At 35.9% G+C, this 15,101-nt stretch overlaps 1 protein-coding gene across 1 annotated transcript in view; it reads right to left on the bottom strand.

The window, feature by feature from the left end:
- LOC133523983 (G-protein coupled receptor Mth2-like) overlaps nucleotides 1-15,101 on the bottom strand; it is a 175,626-nt gene that overhangs the window by 125,547 nt on the left and 34,978 nt on the right. The gene's annotated exons all lie outside the window — the stretch shown is intronic.

Genomic DNA, 15,101 nt, shown 5'->3' with positions numbered 1-15,101 from the left:
TTTGAATGGTGAATTCCTGACGACACTACTAAATTAAATAAAAAAAATGTTTTTATTTCAAACGAGATATCCATATTACAATACAATAAATAATTAAAATTTTACTTATAAATTAATTAAAAATATTAATATAAAAATATAATATTAATATTAATATTAAATATCAAAAATATTAAGTGTGTTCGCTGCTTAGTAGATCATCTGCAACACATTTAATGATATTCAGTAAATTTAAATGTTTATAAATTGTTACTTATGACGTTTTATGGGACACTTTTAATCCTAAAAATGTATCAAATGTACATTAAGCCGCATATAACATATTTTTACTGCAACAAAACATGTTACGTATGCCTGGATATTTCAGATTCTACGCAACACATGGGAGAAATCATTAAACAACAAATATTAAAAGACCGAAAAAATAACGTACGCAATAGCCCTCAGAAATCACTTAACAATGAAATTGCGGCAAGATGAGCTTACACGTGCTATTAACGAATAAGATTTCATATAAAACTTTGAATCAAAAGCTTTATATCACTAAGTCGTTTTTCAATAAATCGAGTAGTTGCAAATCACATCTTTTTACCGTAGCATCTATAAATCCAAAAGGTAAACAGAAAACTCAAAAAGACCTCTCACAAGTCGTAAATCACGTCTTGTTACATATGTATGTTACCTGTATTATTATATATCAGTTTTTCGCAACACTACTTACGCATCAGTACTAGAAAACATTAAACGGCAAATATTAAAGACTGAAAAAAACATACGCAAAAGTCTCGGGAAATCACTTAACAATGGCGCATATTGACAAAATGAAATTGCGGCAAGATGGGCCTACACGTGCTATCGCCGAATAAAATTTCATAGAAAGCTTGGCAAACAAAGCTTGATGGGCCGGGCCATTAGGGGCCATGCATAAATTGTTAGTTTAGTGACAACCCCGGTACGGCGACGTGTGGGTGTTTTTATATTTGTTGGGGTAAAGGTCGATTATGAAGATGAAATGTTTAGAAATATAGGTGTATTTTGATTTGAGAGCCGTATGGATTTATTTAAAATATGGTTTGAAATCATTGTAATTAGGTTAAATCTTAGAACTTCTTGATTCCTTTTAGAAATATTAAATAAAGGTTTAAACATATTTAGCGTTTTAAACAGGTTTTCTTACCTTAAAGTATAAATATGTTAAGTTATAAATATGTTTTATATTTTATTAGGTATAATTTTAAAGAACTTGACAAAAAATAAGTTTGTACGTGGGGAATATAATCAATACTTACGAAGATGTCATTTACAGGTGACGCAACAAAAAAACAGTTGCCGCCAAAATCATTTTAGTTTTTAAGATTATGATTGTTGCATGCATGTTAGTCTGTACAGTGTGTATATAATAAAAATTACTACATAATATTGACACGTATCATATATCTAAAATAATGGAAAAAGAAATAACAAAAACATCATTCGAAAAATATATCAATAAAATAATAAATACTTACACTAAAAAAGTACAATACAATAATACAATACAAATACATTTATTTTCTAAATTGACATGACAAAATTAACTATAAAGTATATACAACCGCTTCTTAGAGCAAACAGTAATCACACTAGGTCGAACCTGTGTCACGTCGCGTGTCGTGAGGACTGTACATACATAGACAAAATATACTATACATTGCGTCTGGACTCTGGACGGGTTGTTTGACTAGGTTTTAGTTTAATTTAGTTTATAGTCCATTTTAATGTTTTTTTTTTTGTTGTGAATTTACCTATATAAACTGAAATAAATGACATATACTAAGAAAAAGTGACCAAGGCCTCCAGTGCCCCAGGCTGGAATCAAACCAGCGTCCTCCGTCCTGATTTGATCCAATTAGAAGGTATGAACCATACTGTTCTACCTTAGGGGTGGCTAGGGGGCGCCATAAGCCTTCAGTAAGAATTGCATATAGGTACTTGAAAAATTCGATCAATGCTGCCGTGACCCCGGTGGCCGAGTGGTTCAGGCACCTACCGCGATAGCAGAGGACGCTGGTTCGATCGCTGGGGTACTGGAGGCATTGGTCACTTTTTCTTATTATATGACATTTATTTCAGTTTATAATTTATATAGTAGTGTTTCTACTTCAAATATAAACAAATTAAAATATTTTCTGAAAATAATTTAATTTGTTCTAATACTTCTAATAATTTACCTATATATTCAATTAATATTTAATATTTTACATATTTATACTACATAATAACAGTAATCAATATTCATGAAAATGCAATATATAAAACAAAATAATAAAAGTTGTAGGCCACACGTATTGTAATATTTGTAATCGAGGACCTACAGCTTTAAAAATAGACGAAATAAAAAGGCCTTGGGCCTTTTGGTACCGAACAATAAATGATTTTTGATTTGATCGTATCCCTATTCTATGGTTAACAAGCATACGATGAAACTACCGACATACTAACACCATCCATTTATCCCGATTTATCTGTCCACATTCACACAAACATTTTAATGAGGCATGTACTCCGGGACAAACAATGTGATGCATTATTCAGAACAATAGTGAATACAAATGACACCTTTAATCTACATCTCATCCATTAAAATTTAAAGCCTGTTCACACGCCACACGTGGCGTTTTGGACGCATTACCATATTGTAATTAATTACCGATGTTAGAAGAATATGTTTTTTTACTGACATACGAAATAACTTGTACTTTACGAGGGTGTAACTTAATCGTTTTCGAGTGTGTGTATTTTTATTATATTAACTCGCAAGCCTCAAGTTAATAGAAATTGAATGTCATCAATTTCTCAATTCAATATCTTATGTAATAACAAATTACCTTCTAGTAAGAACAAGTTTAGTATAGGAACACATTTTTGTAGTGCACACATTGTTAAAATGTGTAGGAACACATTTTTATATTTCTGCAAATAATTTACCATGACTGACATTTTTTATAACGATAGCATGACATGAGTGTCAATATTTGAACAAATATAATATAATAATGTCAAAATACAAATATATTTAAATGTAAAATAAACACAAGAATGACATTAATGCTCGACTGCGTATTCAATATATAGCGACCAAAAGCAGTCGCGAAGCGCCCGCAGGTGTTTACATTTTTATCGCTCGTTTGCTCATGTGTGTAGACCTTTTTCAGACACTACCAGACCATTCATTATTTATACGATTCGTGGGTTGTTATGAGATAACTACATGTGGATATGTAAAAAATATTGAACAAATCGTTGAACCTCGAAATGTGTCAATAATAAATTTAATATTTTATGTAGAAATTCATTGCATTACCAATAATACTATAATTCATTTTAATTAGGAAATCGTCACGTGGAAACTTGTTTGTTTTATCAATTTACACAGGTGTTCGTATTGCAACCAGATTACAGTTCAAACTGTTTTTGAAATTATATTATGAAATTTATTCCTCAAATAATGCCTACAGAATAATGAATAGAAATAAACAACGTAGGTATTATTTCACATCATTATATTGAAAGTCATTGCAATCTATCACAATTTTTTTAAATACTATTTATTAAATAGGCTGTCTCAATTTTACTAATGGGAATATTATGCATAGACATATTATTTATATATTTACTTTATTACTATAAGAAGCTTTTAGAGTTTCTGATGAATTTTAAATGACTACCTAATGTTATTATATTAAAATTAGTTAATATGGCGGCAACCCAAAAGGTTACTTATCAGGTACCTACCTATTCGAAAAAACGAAAACTTGTGGTAACGCTCGTTGATGTCAAATGAATAAAGTGTTACCCTGTACCTCAACCATTTTAAAGGTATTTCTAAAGTACGTATAGCATACGTGTTAGGTTACATTTTACATTACAAATCTGATCGATATCACGTTTGTGGGCAAGTTCGGTCCGACTGTCAACGGTAGGCGACTTATCGCTCCGATAAATCGGCCACCGATATATCGGGCATTAACATGATATGCGCTTTGATTTTGTTACTCTAATGAAAAACGGTATAAGTCTCACATAAGTTGTATGGAACTTATACCGTTTTTTATTGAAGCAACATATTCGGTGCAACGGTACACTGAATTACTGGTTAATGTTGGTTACGTCATGCGTGAGATTTGAAGTGCTTTAAAGATGTTAATAATCATTGGAAGTGGGAATAAATTAGTGATCATTTTATTTCTAGTAACTTAGTGGTAAGAATTCTTTTGATTGCGAAAAGCCCGCGATATAATTAGGGTATCAAATAAGTAGAGTTAGACCAAGCTAAGTTGGCAGCATTTTGTTAGCCCAGACGGTGGAAGTGTTATTTAAACGTCATAATCTCAAAAAATTGACGTTTAACACACTTGCACCGTCTGAGCTATTAAAAACTCTGTCAACTTAGCTTGGTTTAAAATTGTCGGTAGGTAAAGATGTTGTGAAAGTAATTAATACATTTTTATCATAACAAACAAAGCATATAAGTAATTATCTTGGCAGTTTTGTTAATGTCTAGATTATACTGGACCATTCATTATTTTATCAATCAATCATTCAATAATAATTTATTTTGAACAAAGTCCACAACGTGTTAGTAAAATAATAATACTTCAATCTTGGGATAGCACAATGCAATGTGAGTGCACATGTGAATTGTAACAATCTTTTTATTTATTTTTTAATTTAAACTTCACGTTAAGTTGTCTTTTGATATCAGAGCCCCTAGTGTAAATCTATTCGATTTCGAAACGTGACGTACGCGTTTTCGTTTAGTCTCATTTTGTATTGGATTTAGAAAGAGCGCGCCAAGCGGGACGTTTTGGAAACTCAAAATCCTATACAAAATGAGACTTAACGCAAACGCGTTCGTCACGTTATGATGTCGATCAAATTTACACTAGGGGTATAGTGCCCCTAGTGTAAATCTATTCGATTTCGAAACGAGCCGTACGCGTTTGCGTTATGTCTCATTTAGTATGGGATTTCGACACAGCGCGCCAAGTGGAACGTTTTGGAAACTCAAAATCCCATACAAAATGACACTAGGGGTACAGAGCCCCTAGTGTAAATTTATTCGATAGCGTGACGTGACGTACGCGTTTGCGTTAACTCTCATCTTGCATGGGATTTAGAAACAACGCGCCAAGTGGGACGTTTTGGAAACTCAAAAAAGGGGTACTGTAAGTACTGTCTAACAAGAATCAAACGTAGAAAAAGTTTGAAAGTAGCACAGAAAAGAGAAAGGTTCTCATTTCTGTCCTATTATTTGCACTCTTCCATAATTATAACTAAGCGTATGCCGAGACGAACGCGAATTATCAGTACCGCTATTTGAAACTAGATGTCTCGAGGAAACTGAAATAAATGTCATATACTAAGAAAAAGTGACCAATGCCTCCAGTGCCCCGGGCTGGAATCGAACCAGCGTCCTCTGCTATGGCGGCAGGTGCCTGAGCCACTCGGCCACCCGAGGTCACGGCAGCATTGGTCGATTTTTTCCAAGTATATGCATCTCTTACTGAAGGCTTAGGCGCCCCCTAGCCATCTCTAAGGTAAGGTAAGGTAAGGTAGAACCCCGGTGGCCGAGTCCAGCCAGTCCAGAGAGAGAGGCCAGCCTGGGGCACTGGAGGCATTGATCACTTTTTCTTAGTATATGACATTTATTTCAGTTTATAATTTATATGGTAGTGTTTCTACTTGAAATAAAAACAAATTAAAATATTTTCTAAAAATAATTTAATTTGTTCTAATAGTATGTCTCGAGTATGTCTAATGCTCAACGATATTCCGCTAATATTATAACCAGAGTAACCGGAACTCTATTTTCAACTCCTACGCTTATTCTGTTCTGTACCCCTAGTGTAAATTTAGTCGATAGCGAAACGTGACGTACGCGTTTGCGTTAAGTCTCATTTTGTATGGGTTTTTGAACAGCGCGCCAAGCGGGAAATTTTGGAAAGTCAAAAATCTCATACAAAATGACACTTAACGCAAACGCGTACGTCACGTTTCGCTGTCGAAAATATTTACACTAGGGGTACTGGTTATAATATTAGCTGAAAATCGTTGAGCATTAGACTTTTTGTTTGCCGCGATATCTATTGTCGAGTAGCAGTACTGAGAGTTCTGCTATTTGACGCTAGATGTAGACTACGAAAATAATAGTATTTTTGATAACAAAACCGTTGTATGGAGTGAGCACTCTTGGTCTTCTTAATTCTCTTTGGCCCACACCAAAATATAAAACTGTTTCCCAACCATCTAACATGAATGTAAGTATACAATAACTCATTAATTTGTACTATAAATCTAAACCATTTGCATTTCACTGCCACATCGAAACCTGACTCTTCATTACCATTATCAATTATTGAAATAGAGCCATATCTTTACTACGGCACTAACCATTCTGAATTTGCATCTCAATTCTACCACCCAGTCTGAACTAAGTCTTAGTTTCGTTACGATAAAGTTGAATTTTCAACGCATATACAGCTTAAACGCTATTTTATGGTTTCAACTCGCGCCCACGCAGTCTGAGAGCACAAGAACTTAATTAGTCTTTAAAAGACCCCGTGGATTGTTATTTATTATCAGACGCACAATCCAACTGATTGTATGATGACAACGCACAAAGATAAATGCATTTAAATGAGCTGGAAATAATTGGGCTCTGATTTCAGAATAAATTGTAGAGTTATAAATTAAGTTTTTAGGGTTCCATAGTCAATTAGGAACCCTTATAGTTTCGCCATGTCCGTCTGTCTGTCCGTCTGCGGCTTTGCTCCGTGATCGTTAGTGCTAGAAAGCTGCAATTTGGCATGCATACATAAATCAAGCGTGGTGAATACTTTTGAAAATAATCGCTCCAAAACAAAAAATGTGTCCCTCACCCTATCATTGAACCATGCATCTAAAAAATTAAAAAATAATCGTGAATCAAAAGCTTAATAAATAATTTCAATTGAAACTATAACGAATATGATCAGCTCAGATGATTTTAAGTTATTGCAATAAAGTCTTCTCTTCTTCTTGTAATGTACATAATACTTACTAATTACTAATAGCCCCCGTTTAGCCCAGGGACTGATTTCGGTTCAGGTCTAACGGTATGGTAGCGGTATAAAATTACGATACCGATACATTATACCGGTTAGGCCGCACGGCTTCGATATAAAGGTATCGCTACTGTTTTAAAATAACGGTACCGGTATTTTTTCCGATATACACCTTAACCGTTATTATAGCCAAACTGATAGTATTAAATAAAATCAAAAGGGGTTATGGGCTTACACTTACATAGACAGCTTCATCCAATAGGAACCAAGTTGGCGCAAGACGAGGGCGGTTGAGCCTATTCTGACAAAATGGTTACTACGGAACCCTACCCTGAGCATGGCCCGGCATGCTCTTGGCCGATTTTTTTACATTCATGGTACAGCATTCTTATAATTTCACTCGCTATTCTATTGGAGAAGATTAAGTATCCATAAATTAGTTTGCACTGTTAAATTATTTGAGACAGATTTAAGATGGCGGCTTCAAAGGGAACTTAGAAGGTTTATGCGTGAAAAGATAATTAATATAATTAATTTCTATATAAACTACGATAACGTTTAATCCTTAAATCTGTTTTTAAGCTTATTACTTAATAGGCAAAGTACCTTTTAGACTTTCAGATTCAGACAGTAATTATTCTCTAAGTATTTTCGATTGGATTAAAAATTAATTCCCTGTCCATACTAATAATATAAATTTGAAAGTGTGTCTGTTACCTCTTCACGCTTTAGTTGAAATTCGGTAAACAGATAGTTTGAGTCCCAGGGAAGGACATAGGATACCGTAAAATGGGGGAATTGGGACCAAATATACATTCTATCCTCGATAAAAGTTTATTTTTATATGCGGCACATTACACAAACATACATACTAAATATTCCGGCAGTATGAATTATAGTTTTTTAATGAATACCAGTCGTTTCATTACATAATTTTAACGATAAGCACAAAATAATTCGAAATTCCACCTCACCTTGTAGTTGGGGTCAGTAGGGATGGCAATGGGGTGAATTAGGTAAATTGCTAGGGCAAGAAGACAAACAAGAGATATACAACTTTCCAAATCTTCGTTTATACTATTTACGACATCATAGTGTGGCGCATCATAGTGGTATTGCGAGCGTTAAACTATTTTCTCTTTAATTGAATGATACCAGTACCCCTAGTGTAAATAAATTCGATTTCGAAACGTGACGTACGCGTTTGCGTTTAGTCTCATTTTGTATTGGATTTAGAAAGAGCGCGCCAAGCGGGACGTTTTGGACACTCAAAATCCTATACAAAATGAGACTTAACGCAAACGCGTTCGTCACGTTATGATGTCGATCAAATTTACACTAGGAGTACTGTAGTATCATTCAATTTAGAGTAAAAAACGCATACGCAAAAAGACAGAATAAAACATATGTAAAAGACTACTGATTACGCATGTAGGCTATACTCGCCTGTGGGTTAGCAAAACGACCTCCAGGATAGAGCGAAGTGGAAGGAGAAAAGTAGGAAAGCGGACCCCGCCACAGTACATGATGATGATGAGAGACAGACAGTGTTTCTTTGTCGTAGCGTAAACGATTGGCATCATAAGGCCGGTCCTTACTTATGGCAGCGAATATTGCCAGTGACCCAGCGACATGTCCAAGCCATCTATGTGGCAGGAATTAAGATGCTGAGGTGGATGTCAGCGTCTCCAGGATTGATAGGGTTCGAAACGATCACATCTGTGGTAGCCTCGGAGTGAGAGACGTCGCCTATAAGCTGCAAGAAAGTCGGCTGAGGTGGTTTGGGCATGTCAAAAGAAGGCCGCCAGACGTAGGCAACAGAGCCCTTAGCTTTGCCTTACCAGGCCCAAACAGGAGGGGCAGACCAAGACAGCGTTGGCGCAATGTCATCACCAAAGATTTAAACGCCTGTGGGTTAGCGGGGAACGACGTCCAGGACAGAGCGAAGTGGAACGAGAAAAGTATGAAAGCGGACCCCATCACAGTACGGGACAAACGTTAGGAGGATGAAAATGTAAATTGCCTATAGTTGCCTCTCAAATAAGTAAGTTTGTATGGGGAATTAATAAAAAGCAGATTGGATAAAAAATAAACTATCCAAATTACTAATCCCACGCATGCGAAATCGCGAGCAAAAGCTAGTAACGATATATTTAAAGCGCCATTTCGTGACCACCTTAAGGTACTGTGTTTACCTAAAATCTTATTTATTTGATTTCGTTTATTCCCGATGTCTGAAAGAGCAGACTACTAAATCTCCGAGATATACGCGGCCGTTTCTGTCCTCCACGTGTTGTAAATCCTGCTTTCGTGAAACAAACTTACTTTTGACCAGAGACCAGTAAATCTTAAATAATCGATGGTATCATTAATATAAGGAAGATCGCAGAGACAGATGAGAGGAGACAGTTGGATGAACCGCGCCGTTTATAGCTATGTATTCGTTAATGTCTTAATTTGTCCATTGTTTTCTCTTATCAACGTAAAAGCTGACAAAATCACTTAAACACTTTTAGCTAGGGAGTCCTCCCGCTAATGGTTTTCTATACATATACAGTACCGAAACCGGGAATTGCCGGTTCTCGCCATAAAAATTCAGTGCCTAGTGCAGTACAGTAATACACAATAATAAACAAGTCAACAGTTTTATCAAAATACTTTATACTTTGTCTGTAATATAACATCTGACTTTATTTTTCTACATGAAAATGATATAATAAATTATAATAATACCTACATTTTTATTTGCATTTTATTTTATTTAGCTAATTAAAATTTATGTTGAGAATAGTATTTAAATGTTAACATCGTGTGCACGGGAGCGTGTACTTAGTGTCAATATATGGCCAAATTCGTTGTGGTGGAGACTCGTTTTAATCATCATCATCATCATATCAGCCCATTATTGCCTACTGCAAAGCATAGGCCGGTCTTCTAGTACACCACTTGTCCCGGTCCTGAGCTAATCTCATCCAGAAGTGTCCCGCAATCTTCCAAATGTCGTCCACCCAACGAGCCAAAGGACGCCAGGGGCTTCTCGTCTTAAACAGACAAAACAAAAGTTTAGATTAAATACGTTGCTATGTAGCGCATAATAAACGGCCCTTTTTTTTAGACTACCTCGGTGGCAAACAAGCATACGGCCCGCCTGATGGTAAGCAGTCTCCGTAGCCTATGTACGCCTGCAACTCCAGAGGAGTTTCATGCGCGTTGCCGACCCTAAAGCCCCCCCCCCCCCCCCCCCCCCTTCGTTGAGCTCTGCCAACCTTACTCACCGGCAGGAATACAACACTATGAGTAATAAACGGCCCTATTCAATTCCAAGATCTTAAACGTGTCTTAATTATTCTTTGAATCGGGCCGAAAGCCACTCGCATCAATTAATAGGAAAGCTACTTTGCTCAGAAATTACCAATCGCTAAACATTATTTTTCTCTGGCAAATACAAAAGGACAATCTATAAATGCTTGAAATCACTTTATTTGCAAACCTTATTTTCCGAAAAGGTACTAAAGGCAAGTGTTGCACATACATGACACCTTGAATTTATGTCAGAGCTCTTGATCATAGATTGAAATAAATCAAGGATCAGACTACGTAAATAAACAATAAGTTGAACGCTTTTGGACCTTATAATATGGACATAAGGTCACATTTTCCTTAAGCACCAAGTTTGAGGACGCAATCTAAATGAGCCCTCAGATCTGCGAGCTCGAAGATTGAGATCTTTATTACTAATGAAGGTTATTTAGAAACCCCACATTAAGTTGTTATGAAGTCCTGGTATTCCCTTTTCTTGAAGATTATTCGACTCGGGGGCTCTTATAGTCGTAGTTTAAGTAAGGCTGTTGGTAAGTAATATTATTTTTATACTAAATGTTTATTTAGTGACCAGCGATAATTTACGGGCTGAATATATAGGTCATATTGAGCAACTTACTATGGGACCAATCCCGAAATCACGAATTTTTTTTTACTCTCCATAGAAACTTAAATAATTAATTAATGCATGTGGAGAATGGGTTACATATATTAGCTACAATCGCTACTCTAGTAGTCTCACCTCACCAAACTCTACCTTTTCAGGCGTACATACATTTCAAGACGACACACACACACAATCACATTATATATCATATTATATAGCTCAGGTTTGCTTTTTAAAAATCCTTAAGTGAGCACTTTGCTGGCAGATGTTTATGTTTGTTTATTTATTATGAATATATTGTGTTCGTACATGTATCAATTGTATACCTCATGTTTTTGCACCGCCTACAACTTATCTGCTTTGCCTAAAGGTTGACTGGTAGAGAATGCCTTACGGCATTAAGTTCGCCTATTGTACAGTGTGTTTTCTTATGTTCAATAAAGATTAAATAAATAAATATAATATCGATTTGAATTTTGAAATAATTTAACTTAATTCTATAACTAACATAAATAAATTAAATTAAATTAACATGTCATAATGTCCAGGTCAAATAGCCAAATTGTATGAAACAGCCATTTTTTTTTTGGGATTTCATCCCGAAAATGATTGCCGGTGACCAAATAAACAGACTGATAGGAGGGTTGGCTGCATGATTGTGATTGAATTATTTGAAATAGCCTAACCTCCTTAAGCTTAAATTTTGTCTCTTTCTAACAAACTAATGTCAAAATGGCAGATAGAGACAAACGATTATCAACGGCTTGTTAGAGTTGACAGACGTCCATTCTAAGTATAATAATAAATTCATTTATTTCGACCAACTTAGGATCATATTACATTTAAATTATTATACTTAAAACGTAAGATTAAAGTTTAACTTAAACTAAATTAAATTAAATTAATTCAAATATACTCATATTTTAACCTAGTCTAGAGAGGCTTGGACACCAGTACGTGAATCATATGACAGTGATTCAGGCACTGGCAGTCAAACCTCTCCGCAAACGCCCTCAAGATGCCGCTGGAACTAGCCCGCACCCTGCGCACCAGGGATGTGCAGCGTTTCCTCATTATATATATATATATATATATATATAAATAACGCCAGAAATGTTTTAACTGACAATAGTTTTTAAAAGGCATAATTTTAAAATCTAACACTGTTATGGGCTCAGCGCCTGAAATAAATGATAATCGAACGAGAGAGTGAAGCGAAGTGAATTTCATACATTCAACTTGGAACACACGGCTGGCTAGGGGCACGTCCCGGCATTTCGATGTTTTTAAACTGAACTGTTAGAGGATAGTTTGATGGACAATAACTTAAGTAAATTTGTTTAGATTTATATTATGAAAATGGGTAAACTTGAGGACATTATATTATAGTCATTAAATTATGAGCAGGCTCGATCAAGGAGCTATGGAGCTAGAAGAGCCTAGAAGACCAAAAAGCTATTTGTGATAGGTCATGCTATTCTGGTCATATATTTGTAAGTAAGTACGGTCGAGTTTGGTATCAAAAGAAAGTGCTCGGTTTACAGATTTATAATATAGTTTTAATTTACGATTTTAAAATAACTAACAAGATAAAAACAGAATAAAATATACATAATACAGATATTTGACAAGAAAGATAACGGCTTACCACGGATACAGTTTATTTTAATTTCTATGGTGACTCAAATATAGGTATCACTTAAGGGCTCCACAGACCTTGCAATAAATTGTACGCGATTTACGATCCTTTGCCGACTAAGTAGGTGCATCTATATGTTCGGGGTGAACTAATACTAGTTTAATTTAATTTATTACTGGCATTCCAAAGGACACTAAAATACCCCTTTGGCTACACTGGGACTAGTTTGCCGGGGATGAATTCTCGTCTATGCTCATTAGACGACGGTAATAATATCTATGATAACTGATATTACAGTGCAGCGCTCGCTCGGACATTCCAAACATGTAGCATCTCTTTTAAACTGGTTTCGATAATGACTTCATCTCGGCTAAGTATAACTATTACACTTAATAGGTAGTTTGCTAATCGCCAATCGGATATCGACGTTTGAACTTCACTATATAGTCAGCATGATAAAATTAAATGCCCTAACGGCCAACACACATACCCACGATACAACGTCGCCGTCGTCTCACGTTGCGGCGTCGTGCAACGTTACGGCGTCGTATCGCAGGGCCAACACACATACCTACGATATGACGTCATATCCACGATACGACGTCGTATCGTAGGTATGTGTGTTGACCCATATACTTTGGAATTTTATCACCAAGAAAAATATTTAAAAGTTGAACTCTGGGGTCGCTGTGCTGAGTGGGAAAGGGTCTTTCGCCTGCAAAAACGTGCCATTAGAATCCTTGCACGAGTACCAATTGATACACCGGCTAAAGACCTTTTTAAAGAGTTAGGGATTCTTACGTTACCTGCTATTGTAATTATGCAGATAGCAGTTTATGTGCGTGAAAATATTCACACCTATAAAACAAATGGCATGATACATGGGCGCAATACTCGAAATGCACATAAGCTCGTTGCTATCAGCCGCAAGCTTGCCAAGTCCTCGAAACTGACTCATGTGACGGGCCCCACAGTATATAACCATCTACCAAAAAATATAACTGGGGCCCCAAGCGTAAGCAGCTTTAAACATCGCCTAAGAAGTTGGCTTATTGAGCGCCCGTTCTACAATTATGAAGAGTTCATAATGACCAATCAATAATTGTGCTATTTACTTTGATTACTCTCTATTGAAAGTATTAACATTTTTTTATTATAAGTGACTTGTAAATTAGCTTTACAAAATAAATGATTATGATTATGATTATGATTAGACGACGGTAATAATATCTATGATAACTGATATTACAGTGCAGCGCTCGCTCGGACATTCCAAACATGTAGCATCTCTTTTAAACTGGTTTCGATAATGACTTCATCTCGGCTAAGTATAACTATTACACTTAATAGGTAGTTTGCTAATCGCCAATCGGATATCGACGTTTGAACTTCACTATATAGTCAGCATGATAAAATTAAATGCCCTAACGGCCAACACACATACCCACGATACGACGTCGCCGTCGTCTCACGTTGCGGCGTCGTGCAACGTTACGGCGTCGTATCGCAGGGCCAACACACATACCTACGATATGACGTCATATCCACGATACGACGTCGTATCGTAGGTATGTGTGTTGACCCATATACTTTGGAATTTTATCACCAAGAAAAATATTTTAAAAAAATATATTAAAAAAGTGAATGCGCAAAAATAGGGCCCGTCTGGCAGATTTAAAATATGACACCCACCGAAGATGATTTCGTCAATCAAACTTTTAATATTATTTACAATAAGAATATACACAATGAATATATAGAGAGGATGACTATAACTAGCCTTAATCTAAAATAGGCCCTGAGACACTGTACGAAGGATGCTGGCGGCATCGGCGTTGCCTCGTTGTATCGCAATACTGATATTAAGTTGTGCGTTGTGCGACGAAGCCAACTCGGTCTTCGTCAATGTTAAAAGTGTGTTTCTAGAGCATGACGTTGTTCGGTAGTTGCTTTTTGCCTATTTTTCAGCAGCTGCACATTTACACGTCAGTTCACTGCAGGATTTTAGAAAACCAAAAAAATATTCCCAAGACGATAAGTTAAATCTAAAATCCCAGTAAAATGGTAACATGTTTATAAAATGCGGTCCGGTGAGTCACCTACGCTTGACTGTCACCATCCTCACAAAAATTGTCAAGCCGGTGACCAAGCCATTCAATAAAATTTACCATAATGGTCGCTTTGCCAAAAAATGCTTTTTTAAAAGTTGAATTGCCGCCCCAGATATCAACTGATATTTATGGTGCAATATTTTACTCTGAAGTTCTACTTAATCAGTGTAAGCAATGTTAATGGCAATAAGGGAAAAGTAAAATAACAACTTAACACAAGTAGATTGTATCATACTTTATAGTGACGTTTTTAAGCCCACTCCATACTTAGTAGGTAATCACGCGCGAAATCTACGGATGAATACAACCCGTGAACAAATTATAGTATATTGCAAATA

Source organism: Cydia pomonella, chromosome 13 (assembly GCF_033807575.1).
Source record: "Cydia pomonella isolate Wapato2018A chromosome 13, ilCydPomo1, whole genome shotgun sequence".
Lineage (NCBI taxonomy): Eukaryota > Metazoa > Arthropoda > Insecta > Lepidoptera > Tortricidae > Cydia > Cydia pomonella.
Note: the sequence above shows the minus strand (reverse complement) of the source record. Positions and strands in the feature narration are given on the sequence as shown.